This window comes from Mirounga angustirostris, unplaced genomic scaffold, assembly GCF_029215605.1.
Source record: "Mirounga angustirostris isolate CCGP_5_RB_7025 unplaced genomic scaffold, mMirAng1.0.hap1 SCAF_5, whole genome shotgun sequence".
Classification (NCBI taxonomy): Eukaryota; Metazoa; Chordata; class Mammalia; order Carnivora; family Phocidae; genus Mirounga; species Mirounga angustirostris.
In genome coordinates this window covers 11,774,028-11,786,088 of record NW_026991713.1, presented here as the reverse complement: position 1 = coordinate 11,786,088, position 12,061 = coordinate 11,774,028, and the positions used below count along the sequence as shown (strand labels likewise).

At 48.0% G+C, this 12,061-nt stretch overlaps 2 long non-coding RNA genes across 2 annotated transcripts in view; one reads left to right on the top strand and one right to left on the bottom strand.

Moving 5' to 3' along the window:
* Nucleotides 1–7,066: 7,066 nt before the first annotated feature.
* LOC135364388 (uncharacterized) lies at nucleotides 7,067–10,388 on the bottom strand. Its single transcript, XR_010411345.1, has 3 exons — nucleotides 8,970–10,388; nucleotides 8,301–8,506; nucleotides 7,067–7,662 (listed from the first exon to the last, which is right to left on the bottom strand). It is a non-coding gene; the product is annotated as an uncharacterized LOC135364388 (long non-coding RNA).
* A 2-nt stretch (nucleotides 10,389–10,390) lies between these two features.
* The window catches only part of LOC135364387 (uncharacterized), a 40,485-nt gene continuing 38,814 nt past the window's right edge, over nucleotides 10,391–12,061 (top strand). The window contains exon 1 of the long non-coding RNA XR_010411344.1: nucleotides 10,391–10,746. This is a non-coding gene — a long non-coding RNA (uncharacterized LOC135364387). The remainder of the gene's footprint in view (nucleotides 10,747–12,061) is intronic.

The window sequence follows — 12,061 nt, the reverse complement described above, 5'->3', positions numbered from 1 at the left end:
AGAGAGAATATTTACCCAACCTCCTGTGTCCGCCACTGGTCTAAGTCCTTGTTACAGGTTCTTGTCCGGTTGATCCTCATAACAACCACACGAGGCCGATACTATTATTATCCCCATTTGAGTCAGGCATGTGGAGGTTAAGTAACTTGCCTAGTGCCCCGCAGCTACTGATGGTTTGAGGAGGCCTGAGACCCCCCAAGAGGCTGGGTGGAGAGGGCAGCGGAGATTGGGGTTGGTGATGGTGATGGTCAGGTGTATGTGTCAATTTGGGAAGGATGTAGTCCCCAGTTACTCAGTCAAACACTAGGTGTTGCTGTGAAGGTACTTTGTAGATGTGATTAGTCTGTAATCAGTTTAAGTAATGGAGATTATTCTAGCTAATCTGAGTGAGTCTAATTCAATCAGTTGAAAGGCTTTAAGAGCAGAAGTGAAGCTCCCCTGAAGAAATATTCCACCTGTGGACAGCAGCTCCAAGTTGAGAGTTCCAACATTCCTGACAACCTGCCCTGCAGATTTTGGACTCACCTCCCACAAGGTGAGCTCCCTTGTGGACTCACCTCCCACAAAGCCAGCTCCCACAATTGCATAAAACTGATGACTTGCAACAAGCTGATGCCTAGTATATCCCGTGGTTCTGTTTCTCCAGGTGAACGCTGACTGACAGATGACCAAAGACCAGGCAGATGACCCCCTTCCTTAGGACTTGGATCAATGTAAGTCCCCTCCACGGGCTAGCTGCCACCCCAAGGAGAGTTGGAAAACCCCAGATGGACTCAGATAAGTTTCCATCCTCGAAGGGAGTGGAGAATCAATAAAGAAATTCAGTTCTGACATTGAAAAATGAAGAAAGAGACATTTTGTGCAACCCAGTTTACGGGCTAAGTAGATTCACACCTACTACCCCCTTTTACCACCTTATACCTACTTCAGGGTGCAACAGACAAACAGAGACACAATAACACTAGCCAAACCATAAAAATAAGTGTAAGAGATTCTTGGGTGTCTGGTATCGTGCTTTACTTACATCATCCAACCAGTCCTCATGACGACCTTGTGAAGGAGAGGTGGTTATTAGCCCCCTTACAAAAGAGGAACTGAGATCTGGGAGGGTGAATGACCGCCCCAGTGTTCCGTGGCTGGTGAGTTAGAGTCAGGATTCAAGACCTGGCCTATTCCCTCCAGAGCTGTGCTTTACTGTCTGCTGTCCTGGTCTGTGGTCAGACGACTGGAACTCTCCCTTCAGACCACCATTTCTCCTTCAGAGCTCCCAGAGACTCATGTGTCTGTCCGTCAACTACCACAACAGCCCACTTCTCCCTCCTCACATTTGCTTTGTGTTCTTCGATCTCCCCCAGAACCCACTGGGACACTCCCAGACTCTATCGCTCTCTCTGCTCCAGGCTGAAGATTGTTGCCCTGTCTCACGACTGGTCACCACCGCTGCCCCATTGGATTCCGACAGTCCCACCCACCTGTCATCCTTCCTTATGCTCCCGGGGCTAGGAGCATGTTCATAATCACCAAAAGGCAGAGACCACCCTAATGTCCATCAACTGATGAATGGGGAAAATGTGGTATATCCTACAGTGGAATATTATTCAGCCACAAAAAGGAATGAAGCGCTGACACCTGCTACAACATGGATGAACCTCAAAAACATCACACTAAGTGAAACAGGCCAGATGCAAATGTCACGGATTGTATGTTTCCATTTATATGAAATATCCAGAAGAGGTAAATCCACAGGGACTGAAAATAGGTAAGTGCTTGCTAGGGACCAGGGGGAAGGGGGAAATGGGGAGAGACTGCTTCATGGGCAACAGGCATCGTTTGGGGGGTGATGGAAATGTTTTGGAACTAGACCCAGATGGTGGTCACCCAACATTGTGAATGTCTTAAATGCCACTGAATTGCACATCTTAAAAATGGTTAATTTTATGTTATGTGAAATTTGCCTCAATAGGAATAAATACACACACATAACTAAGTACTAGGTCATCCATGTACGACAAGTCATATTGCTTTTTCATCAGACTGACTTTTGTCATCGTGTCACCCATCCTCTCCCTAGGAACTTGGTTCAAGATCCTGCGGCTGGGGCCGGGCTCGCAGGTGATTTGACAACATCACCCTGGTCTACCCAAAGATCCCCTGCCCCTCTGGGTCTTCCCTGGCAAGTGGGGAAAACTGCCCCTCTGGGAGACCTCTCCCACCTGCTACTTGCTGTGGGGAGGGGGCAATTAGAGTGCCATTAGTCAGGGCTTTTCCTTGCAAGTAACAGAAACACACCCTGGCTGATTAAGCAGAAAAGGAGCTCCTTAAAAGGAAGTTAACTCACGGGATGGGTTGAGGGGCTGGTGGACCTGGCTCAAGGCTGTGCCTCCAGGATCAGTGCCCGGAAACAACCATAGAAACAGCTGGATGAGCAAAACACAACCATGCTCTCGCTCCTCTAGGACATTTCTGCACCAAGAACTTTGCCCTAAACTGAGGGCCCGTAGCCACCCTCACCACACTGAGCCTCCTTCTCTGGGTTCTCACTTCCATATAGTTTCTCCCGGGCATCTGATTGGCGGAGCCGGGTCACACACAGGTGCCTTGGCTTCAAGGAAGGCTGGAAAGCCGACATTCCTGGGTCCCACCTCCTCCATGGGGAGACGGAAATTTCTCAAATATAACAAAATGTTGAAAACGTGGTGGGCATACAGAAAACAGGACAAGCAGCAGACACAGCATCTATTATTCCCCAGGTGCTTGAAGGACCACATGGCAGCCTGACCTCATTTGATCTTGTCTCTCTCATGAGGGAACTGGGGACTTCTGCAAGAGACCTAGGCTGGCCCGCTCTGTTTTGTGACTGTCCAGAACTTTTACACTTGCCCCCCACCCCCAGACATGTAGATTTCATGGGGCTGTGAGGCAGAAAGTCCACCCACATCTAGTTATGGGGTAGGTAAATAACTCGGACCGGATCAACCACTGCAGTCTGTTTTGCAACAACAGTGATTGGTCCAAGGAAGGCCGATGATCAGAACAGTGCCTTTTCAAATTTTCCCTGGGATTGGTAGGGTGATGTATGTGCGTGGGGGAGGTGGAGAAGCTCTCTTTTGCCATGCAGTTGTTAAGATAGGAGGAAACGCATTGATTGCAGCTGGGGTCATCTTCCCTTACCCCATGAAAGAAATTATATGCAGTAGAAGAAAAATCTGCCCATGTGAAGGAGGGATGGTGAGACAGCCAGGAAAATATGGTTTCATTTCCTGGATCCAGCTAAGCCTGAAGCCTTTCTATCTCTGGTCTTTAATTACAGGAGCCAATAAGTTCCTTTATACAGCGTCAGTTAGTTGGAGTTGGATTTCTCTCATAACTGAGTCTTTGTAATAAGCCACCCACTCTCTAGTGGGAAATTGACTATGAAACATTTTCTGTCCATTAGTTCATTTGGTAGTGGATTTTAAAGTAAGGAGGGAGCTTTAACAATAAAAAATAATAAGTATTGTTATTCAAATTTTACATAGAAGAAACTTTGGGTTCAGAGAGTTTAAGGGACTTGTCCAAGTCCAACAGCTAATTGTGTATGGCTTGGATTTGAACTCAGTTCTGCCTACCTTTATGTTCAGCACTTTTTCTAGAGTCAAGTTCTATTTTCAGAACTAATTCCATTCTTTATAGTTTTCTGCAATCCTTGGTATACTCAGGCCTTTCAAAGCCAGTTCTGTCCTCCTGATAACAGAATAACTACAATAGCTTATAGAATATTCCTAGGTGTCTTCATTTTCAAAAGGTATAAAGGCCAAGGTATAAAGCTTTGAAGGAGAAATTTCAGTCTGATTGTGGATGTGGGGGACTCGGAGCTCCTGGAACTTCAATCCTCGTACCCACACTTATGGGAAACCCTGACCCTCTGGGAGGCCTTTCCCTAGCTAGAATGCCTTTTTCTGGGAAACCCAAGGATTTCTAGATGGTAGGGGCTGCCATATTAACATGTCTTTGGAGTCCTGTGTCATTCATGGGGACCTACCATTTGAGCACAGCCTCTTGCAAGTCCAAATCCTCACCAAACCAGGTCAGCACCTGGAAGTCAGTTACTGGGGAAAGAAACGTGATAGAGAAGAATAATGGGAAATGAGTACTCATTGAGCACAGGCCAATGATGGCAAATCGAGTTCCTCTCCACCCTCAGCTTCACTCACGCATTGGCAAGAACGCCAAGGCAACATCCGAGCTCAACTGGTAATGAGCATGACCACCAGCTCTCTGTCCTCTCTGGCCATGAGCCAGGCACTTTGCATCATTAACCCCACGTTCTCACCACAACCTCTGAGGTGGGAGTTACTTGTCTTATTTTCCAGAGGAGGAAACTGGAGTTCAGAGAGGATGATAATTGCCCTGTAAAAGCTGCTAAGTGGATGATTCTTTAATATAAAAATTAATAAATAAACAACACACCGGCACATTACTTGTCATTTGCCTTCTACATGCAAGACATGTGCTGAGCCTATTGTGTGTATCATCTTCGCTCATTTCCCAAAGGCCTGGTGAGGCGATTCGCCATTTTGCAGGGGAGGGAAGCCCAGAGCTGAGCATCCAAGTGTGGTGCCCGATGTCTGGAGCGAACAGGAAGCAGAGCAGAGGTGGAAGGAAGCAAAGCGTGTCCAAGACCGGTGCCTGGTTCTAACTATTGTTCCCTGCCGGTTTATCTCCACTGTGAGTTGCCGCGTGAGTGTGGGCAGGGATTCTGAGAAAGTGATGGGCTAATGATGACCACAAAAACTGCTCTAAGCATTTCTAGAAAGGCCTTCTAGCACCTCCCTTCTGCCAGGAGCACCTGATGGGGGCTTCCACACAGCACGCTTATTCAGAGCAGGGCTGGCCCATCCCTGTGGCAGCCACCCTTCTTGAGCTTTTTGAGCTCCCTGCCCCGCATGGCCGGGGTGGGGGTGTCAGCCTACAGGCCCTCAGCCCCACCTGCCCTGGCCTGTTCCCATCTGGGGAAGTCAGAGGCATACAGAGCTTTCTACACGAGAAGGATGCTTTGGGAAAAGTCCTCGAGGCAGCTTGGTACTGTAACAAAAATGTTGCCATTGCTCCAGGCCAGGTGACATGAGACAGCAGCGGCTTCCCCATCTGGAAAGCAAGGAGGCTGGCCTATATGACACCCCAATGACTCAGTTGCTCTAAATCATGTGCAATGCCTGCGTCCACTGACGGTTTCTGTGGCCTCTCTCATTCTCTCTTTTCCCCCACCCCCACCCACCCAGCTAGTAATTTTGCCAACATCTTTTTTTTTTTTTAAGATTTTATTTATTTATTTGACAGAGAGATAGACAGAAGAGCACAAGCAGAGGGAATGGCAGAGGGAGTGGGAGAAGCAAGCTCTGCACTGAGCAGGGAACCCAATGTGGGACTCGATCCCAGGAACCTGAGATCATGACCTGAGCTGAAGGCAGACGCTTAACCATCTGAGCCACCCAGGCGCCCTGCCAACATCTTATTAAGAACATTTTCAAACAAGCAGCAAAACTGAATCAGTGTTACAGTGAGCTCCCATATACCCACCTGCTAGATTCCATCCAGTTCTCTTAGCCCGTTTCTGTGGTGACCGCAGAGGCAGAAACCCCCCCCCCATGCCTCCCAGAGGACACGATGATGGGGTTCACAGTTAGGAAGGGATGCGATGGGGATTTTCACCCCACCTGTTCTAGTTAGTGTGAGCTTTTCATCACCATCTTCCACTGTGTCCCCCAATCCTGTGATAAATGATTCAGGTATTTTCTGTGTGGTAACATTTGAGCATGCACCTATATATTTCTTTTAATAAAATCGAGATCATGTCTTTTATTTTCTCATCTGCTTATATTTTCAATTAAATTATTTAATTGTCTCTATTCACATACTAATCCTGCAAATAAACTGGGCCAGGCACTGTCCTGAGTGCTCTATAAGTAATTACAATCTTGGGGCTCCTGGGTGGCTCAGTCGGTTAAGTGTCTGCCTTCGGCTCAGGTCATGATCCCAGGGTCCTGGGATCGAGCCCCGCATCGGGCTCCCTGCTCATCAGGGGCCTGCTTCTCGCTCTCCCTCTGCTGCTCCCCCTGCTTGTGCTCTCTCTCTCTCTCTCTTTCAAATAAATAAATTTTTAAAAATCTTTGAAAACAAAAGTAATTACAATCTTTACAGCAATCTATGGGGAACAACCTCATTAGTTCCAATTAACAAGGGAAACCGAGGCACAGAGAGGTGAAGTAACTTGCCCAAAGTCACACAGCTAGGAGGTGGCAGAGCCTATAAATAAACCCAGCAGTCTGGCTCCAATGTCTGGGCGCTTACCACTAGATACTGTCTTCTTGAATCAGTCTCAGTCCTTCTGTCATACCTGACATTTCCATGCACCTTTGTAAACGCCGTCTAATTTGCCCAACAAAACTTGTGAGGCCAGACATACCAAGAACAGTGTATTAGCTTTCCTGCTGCGTGACAAATCGCTCCAAACAACACACACTATTATCTCTCGGTTTCTGTGGGTCAGGGCCCTGGACACAGCTTAGTGGGTCCCTCCAGCTCCGGGTCTCTCTCATCCCAACAGTCAAGGTGTCATCTGGGACCGCAGTCCTCCCAAGATCACCCACGGCAGGACCCCCTTCTGAGTTCACTCAGGGACAGGATTCGGCTGGAGTGAGGGCTTCCGCTCCTTGCGTGTTGGCCTCTCCCTGGGGCAGCTCCCAACACAGCTGCTGGCTTCATCCGAGGCAGCAGTGGGAGAGAGAGAGAGGGAGCAGTGGGAGAGAGAGAGAGGGAGCAGTGGGAGAGAGAGAGAGGGAGCAGTGGGAGAGAGAAGTCACACTTTTAGAACTTCTTATTGATTTTTTATTATCGTGCTAGAATATGCAGAACACAGAATTCACCATTTTAACCATTTTTAAGGGTACAGTTTTGCGGCATTGAGCACATTCGTAATGTTGCACAACCGTCTCCACTGTCCACCCCCAGAAGTTTTTCATCTTCTTAGAGACTCGGTCCCCATTAAACATTAACTTTCCATTCCCCCCCCCCAGCCCCTGGCAACCTCTGTTCTACTTTCTCGCTCTATGAATTTGACTTCTCTCCTTGATGAAATATGACGAGAGTCTTACAAGTGGAGCCAAATGAGACTTTTTGTGGCTGATTTATTTCACTTAGCACAATGTCTTCATGGTTCATCCACGTTACAGCCTGTGTCAGAACGTCCTCCTTTTGGGGGCTGAATAATATTCCACTCTATGGATAGACCCCACTGTGTTATCCACTCATCTGTCGAGGGACAACTGGGCGGCTCCCACCTCTTGGCTGCTGTGAACACAGGCGTGCGAATATCTGTTGGAGTCCCTGCTTCCGGGTCCTTCGGATACATAGCTAGGAGTGGAATTGCTGGATCATACGGCAATTCTACATTTAACTTTTTGAGGAACCACCATGCTGTTTGCCATGGCAGCCGGGCCATTTTACGTTCTCACCAGGAAGGCACGAGGGTTCCAATTTCTCCACATCCTCGCCAACACTTGTTTCCCGTTTTGTTTTTGGTTTTACAAGAGCCATCCCAAGGAGTGTGACGTGGTATGTCATCAATGGCGTCCCTTTTATAACCTCACTTCAGAAATTAGATCACGTCCGTTTTGCCGTATTCTATTTATAAGAAACAAGTGACTAAGTTTAGCCCACACTCAAGGGAGGACACTATCGAGGGCCTAAATGGCAGGGGGCAGGGATCACTGAAGCTGTTTCAGAAGGCTACCTATCAAAAATGTCATGATTATCTTGTTTTTATATTTTTTATTTATTTATTTATTTTTTTTTAAAGATTTTATTTATTTATTTGTGAGAGAGAATGAGAGACAGAGAGCACGAGAGGGAGGAGGGTCAGAGGGAGAAGCAGACTCCCTGCCGAGCAGGGAGCCCGATGCGGGACTCGATCCAGGGACTCCAGGATCATGACCTGAGCCGAAGGCAGTCGCTTAACCGACTGAGCCACCCAGGCGCCCTATTTTTTATTACTTTAAATTACAGCGGCATATTATTGGATTTGGCACCATTGTGTAATGGCGAATATAGGGGCTTTGTGGCTAGAAAGATCGGAGTTTAAATTGGATCCTTGTCTTCCCAGCTGTGTAACCTTGAGAAGTTACTAGACCTCTCTGAGGCTTGGTTTTCTTTGTTAAGTAGGAATAAAAATACCTACCTTGAAAGATTATTGCAAGAATTAAATGAACTAATGTATGTAATGTATCCTACACACTGTATGATCTCAATAAATGATATCTCACCATGATCGTCACCATCACCATCATCACTGTGACAAGAACAAAGTTAGTAATCAAAGCTAGGCGTGGTGGTTTTCCGTCAGGGTGTCCTTACAAGCATCACCGCCAGGTGGCAGATGTTGTCAGGCCGGGTATTAACCTCTCCTTGTTGGTACGAGATAAAGATGTGTGTGTAGAAACAGCTAAGGATTATTTTGAGCAGGGTGAGCCTATGAAAAAACATAATATCACAATCTGTACATCGGGATTAAGCTATTATTTCATTGTCCTTCCGTGAGCTTATGTTCTGTTCCTCTGCTGCTCCCCAGCCCCTGCAGAGGACACACCCTTCCCCACATCCTCCTGCCTTGACTGGCTCCTGCCAGCCCCGTTATGGGCAGCTCAGAAAGCTTTCTCAAGCCTCCCTGCCTTTGCTTGAGCTTCCTCTGCTTCTGTCCTATTTATGTCAGGCCTCACCTTACTCTAGAAGCTTAAGCAGCTCCTAGCAGCTCATGTCAGGTCTGACATCATTCTAGAAGCCCTCCCTGACCTCCCCACCCAAACCTCAGGTTGCATAGGCTCCATCATCCAGGCTCTCCTCAATCACAGCCCTGACTCCACCCACTGTAACCTCTGATCCTCTGTGGCATCCAGTAGGACATACGGGCAGATAATCATTCTGTAAATATTTACCAATTTCCCTCTCTGTGCCAGGCATTAGGTGCGAGGGACCTGCTGGCGGCCTTTCTTTGAATAAACAAACCAGAATCTTGAAATACAGAGCCTCTATTGAAGACATCATCAGACCTCCGAGCAATGAGAAGAAACTTGCACCTCTTTTCAGTTCTTGACAGGGCCGCTAGATAAAATACAGGATGCCTATTTAAATTCAAATTCCAGAAAAATGACAAATTATTTTTCAGTATTAATATATCTGAATCAATATATAAGACATATTCAATAATAATAGAAATAATAAACAATAAATTAAATAATAGGTCCTAAATGTTGCAAAGGACAGGTGAATACTAAAAATGTGTTGTTGTTTATCTGAAATTCAAACTCAAGTGGGCATGGTGGGTTTTTGTTGTTTTGGATTGGGTTTGAGTGCTGACCAATCCAATGAAAGGCCTCGTTTCTAGGATGTCCGTATAACATGGCAGGTGTGGTTACATTTCCACGAAACGCCCATGAGGCACAAGCCTGCCTCTATTGAAAACCAAAGGTATTTTGAAGTTTAACGGACTATTATTTTTTGACCCAGAAATCCCTCTTTCCAGCTGATTGTATGTTTTCTGACCTTGAGGGACCTCACCCACTCCAGAAACGTTTGGTGTGATGTATGGAAAAGCTTTGGTCTTAAAGCACAGTCATGACGGGGAGTGAGGGTAGGATGGGGCTCGGGGGAGAGGGTTCTTTCTTGGCTGCGCTTAGACAGGTTTAAATTCTGCTCAGTCTTGACGGTCTTCCGTGATGGTGGCCAGTCCACTATCTCTTCTTCTCTGGCCTTGAAGCTGTGTCCCAGGCACACCGCCCACTGCCCTGATTTCACGGACGCATGGAGCCAGTCAGAGGCTCCTCAGAGAAGGCGCCCAAACATCCCAGGCCAGTGGACTGGCAGCTGATTCTGGACACTCCCCCGGGGCACTGTGAGGGAAAGAGCCCTGGATCTGGGTCTAAAACCCGGATCCGAGTTCTGACTCATCCACCTGCCAGCTGGATGACACTCATTCTAAAGTCACACGTGCATCTATGAATGGGCTATTAGACTCCATGTTAGGGACCAGGGTATGAATAATGCTAATGAAACATTTCTATTAGCTTCAAGTCCCCAAAGTGAACTGACATCGAGCAGCTCCCTTTACCTCTTTGAGCCTGTTTCTAATCTGTAAATATTTATTCTGTAAAAGGGGGCACCTAAGAGGGACCTACAACCTTTCACCTAGAAGAACCCTTGGGGCTAAACGTGCTCCCTTAGGCAGGTAACCTAGTGGACGTTATGACTAACAAAAGAAAACCATTCACGCTGGGGTGGGGGGTGAATTCTTCCCCTCTCTGGAGGTGCTCGATGCCCCTGCCATTCAGCAGTGGGATTCATTTCCCCTTCCCTTGGGTCTGGGCTGGACCGTGACTACTTGGACCAATAGAACACAGCAAGCGTGACAATGCCCTTGAGTGGACTTGCAGCTCTGCCTCGTTCTTGTGGAACATGAGTCACCATGTGAAAGTCCCACTACCCTGCTGGGGAGACCACATGGAGAGGCCCTGAGACCACATGGGGAGGAAAAGGGGCTCCACTGAGCCCAGCCATCCAGATGTGCTCGCCAAGGTGCCAGACATAGGAATGAAGCCGAGCCTCCAGCTGAATGCCCCCACGTGACCACTGGGGCCATCACGGGAGGCGGAAGACTCACCCAGCCAAGCCCTGCCCCGATTCCTGACCCCAAATACCACGAGATACAACAAAATGGTGGGTTTTTTTTTTTTTTAAGATTTTATTTATTATTTATTTGAGAGAGAGAGAATGAGCGAGCGAGAGAGAGAGCACAGGAGCAGGCGGAGGGAGAGGGAGAAGCAGACTCCCCACTGAGCAGGGAGCCTGATGCGGGGCTCGATCCCAGGGCCCTGAGACCACGACCAGAGCCAAAGGCAGACCCTCAACCGACTGAGCCCCCCAGGCGCCCCTAAATGGTGGTTGTTTTAAGTCAGTGAGTTTTGAGACCTTGTGTTGTACAGCAGTAGAAAGCTGGAATTCCCAACAGCTTAAGCTGCCCCCTCTACCCTGGAGCCTGGTCTCATCTGGAAGCTCTTGAGAGGGACAGTAGGGCAGGAGGAATGAGGGGAATAGTCTAAAGAGCCAGAGAAGATTATGAAAGTAAAAAAAGGAATATGCCCTTTAGCCCAGAAATGTCATTCCTAGGAATCCATCCTACTGAAATATTTGCACATGTGTTTGCTAGGATATGCAAGCAAGATGGTTCCCCGCAGGGGTGTTTGTGATCAGAGCGCCGGGAGGCAACCTAGGGGTCCACCAATAGGAAGATTAAATAAATTAGGGCACATCTAAACAATGGAACAGTAAGGGGTTATTTATTTATTTGAGAGAGAGAGAGAGAGAACACAAATAGGGGGAGGAGCAGAGGGAGAGGGAAGAGCAGACTCCTCCCAAGCGTGTAGCCTGACGCAGGGCTTGATCCCACAACCCCGAGACCACAACCGCAAACAAAAATCAAGAGTCGGACACCCAACTGACTGAGCCACCCAGGCACCCCTGTAAGGAAGTATTTTAAAAGAATGGAGTAGATCTGTGTGTACTGATAAGGAAAGGCCAACTGAGTCATGAGACGTACATCAGCATTTCCTCAGTGCGTCCCCAAACTCCCTTTGGAGAACTGCTTCTTCCCCACATTCTGTGCCGGTGGTTTGGGTTGGACTCTATTCCTCCCACTGTCCCCAGGGCTGGAGCACGGGACTCAGGCCTGGCCAAGCAGGGCACCAGCTTTTCTCAGCCACAGTGATGGTTCCGAACAAACAAGCTTGTCTGAACACAAGCCAGGCCTGGAGCGGGCACTCCGTGCAGTGCCTCAGCGATTGAGGAGAGATGATTAGAGCTGCTTCTTGCAACTGTGGTGCCCTCCTGAGACTGCAGCTCAGCTCCTGACCTGGCAGCCCTGGGATCTCCAAACTGAGCTAACTCCCACCATTCCGACCAACCGCGTCCCTGCCTGCCTTCACCAGGGCTGGTACCTTGAAACCAAAACACCCTCATGGATCCAGAAGCTTGC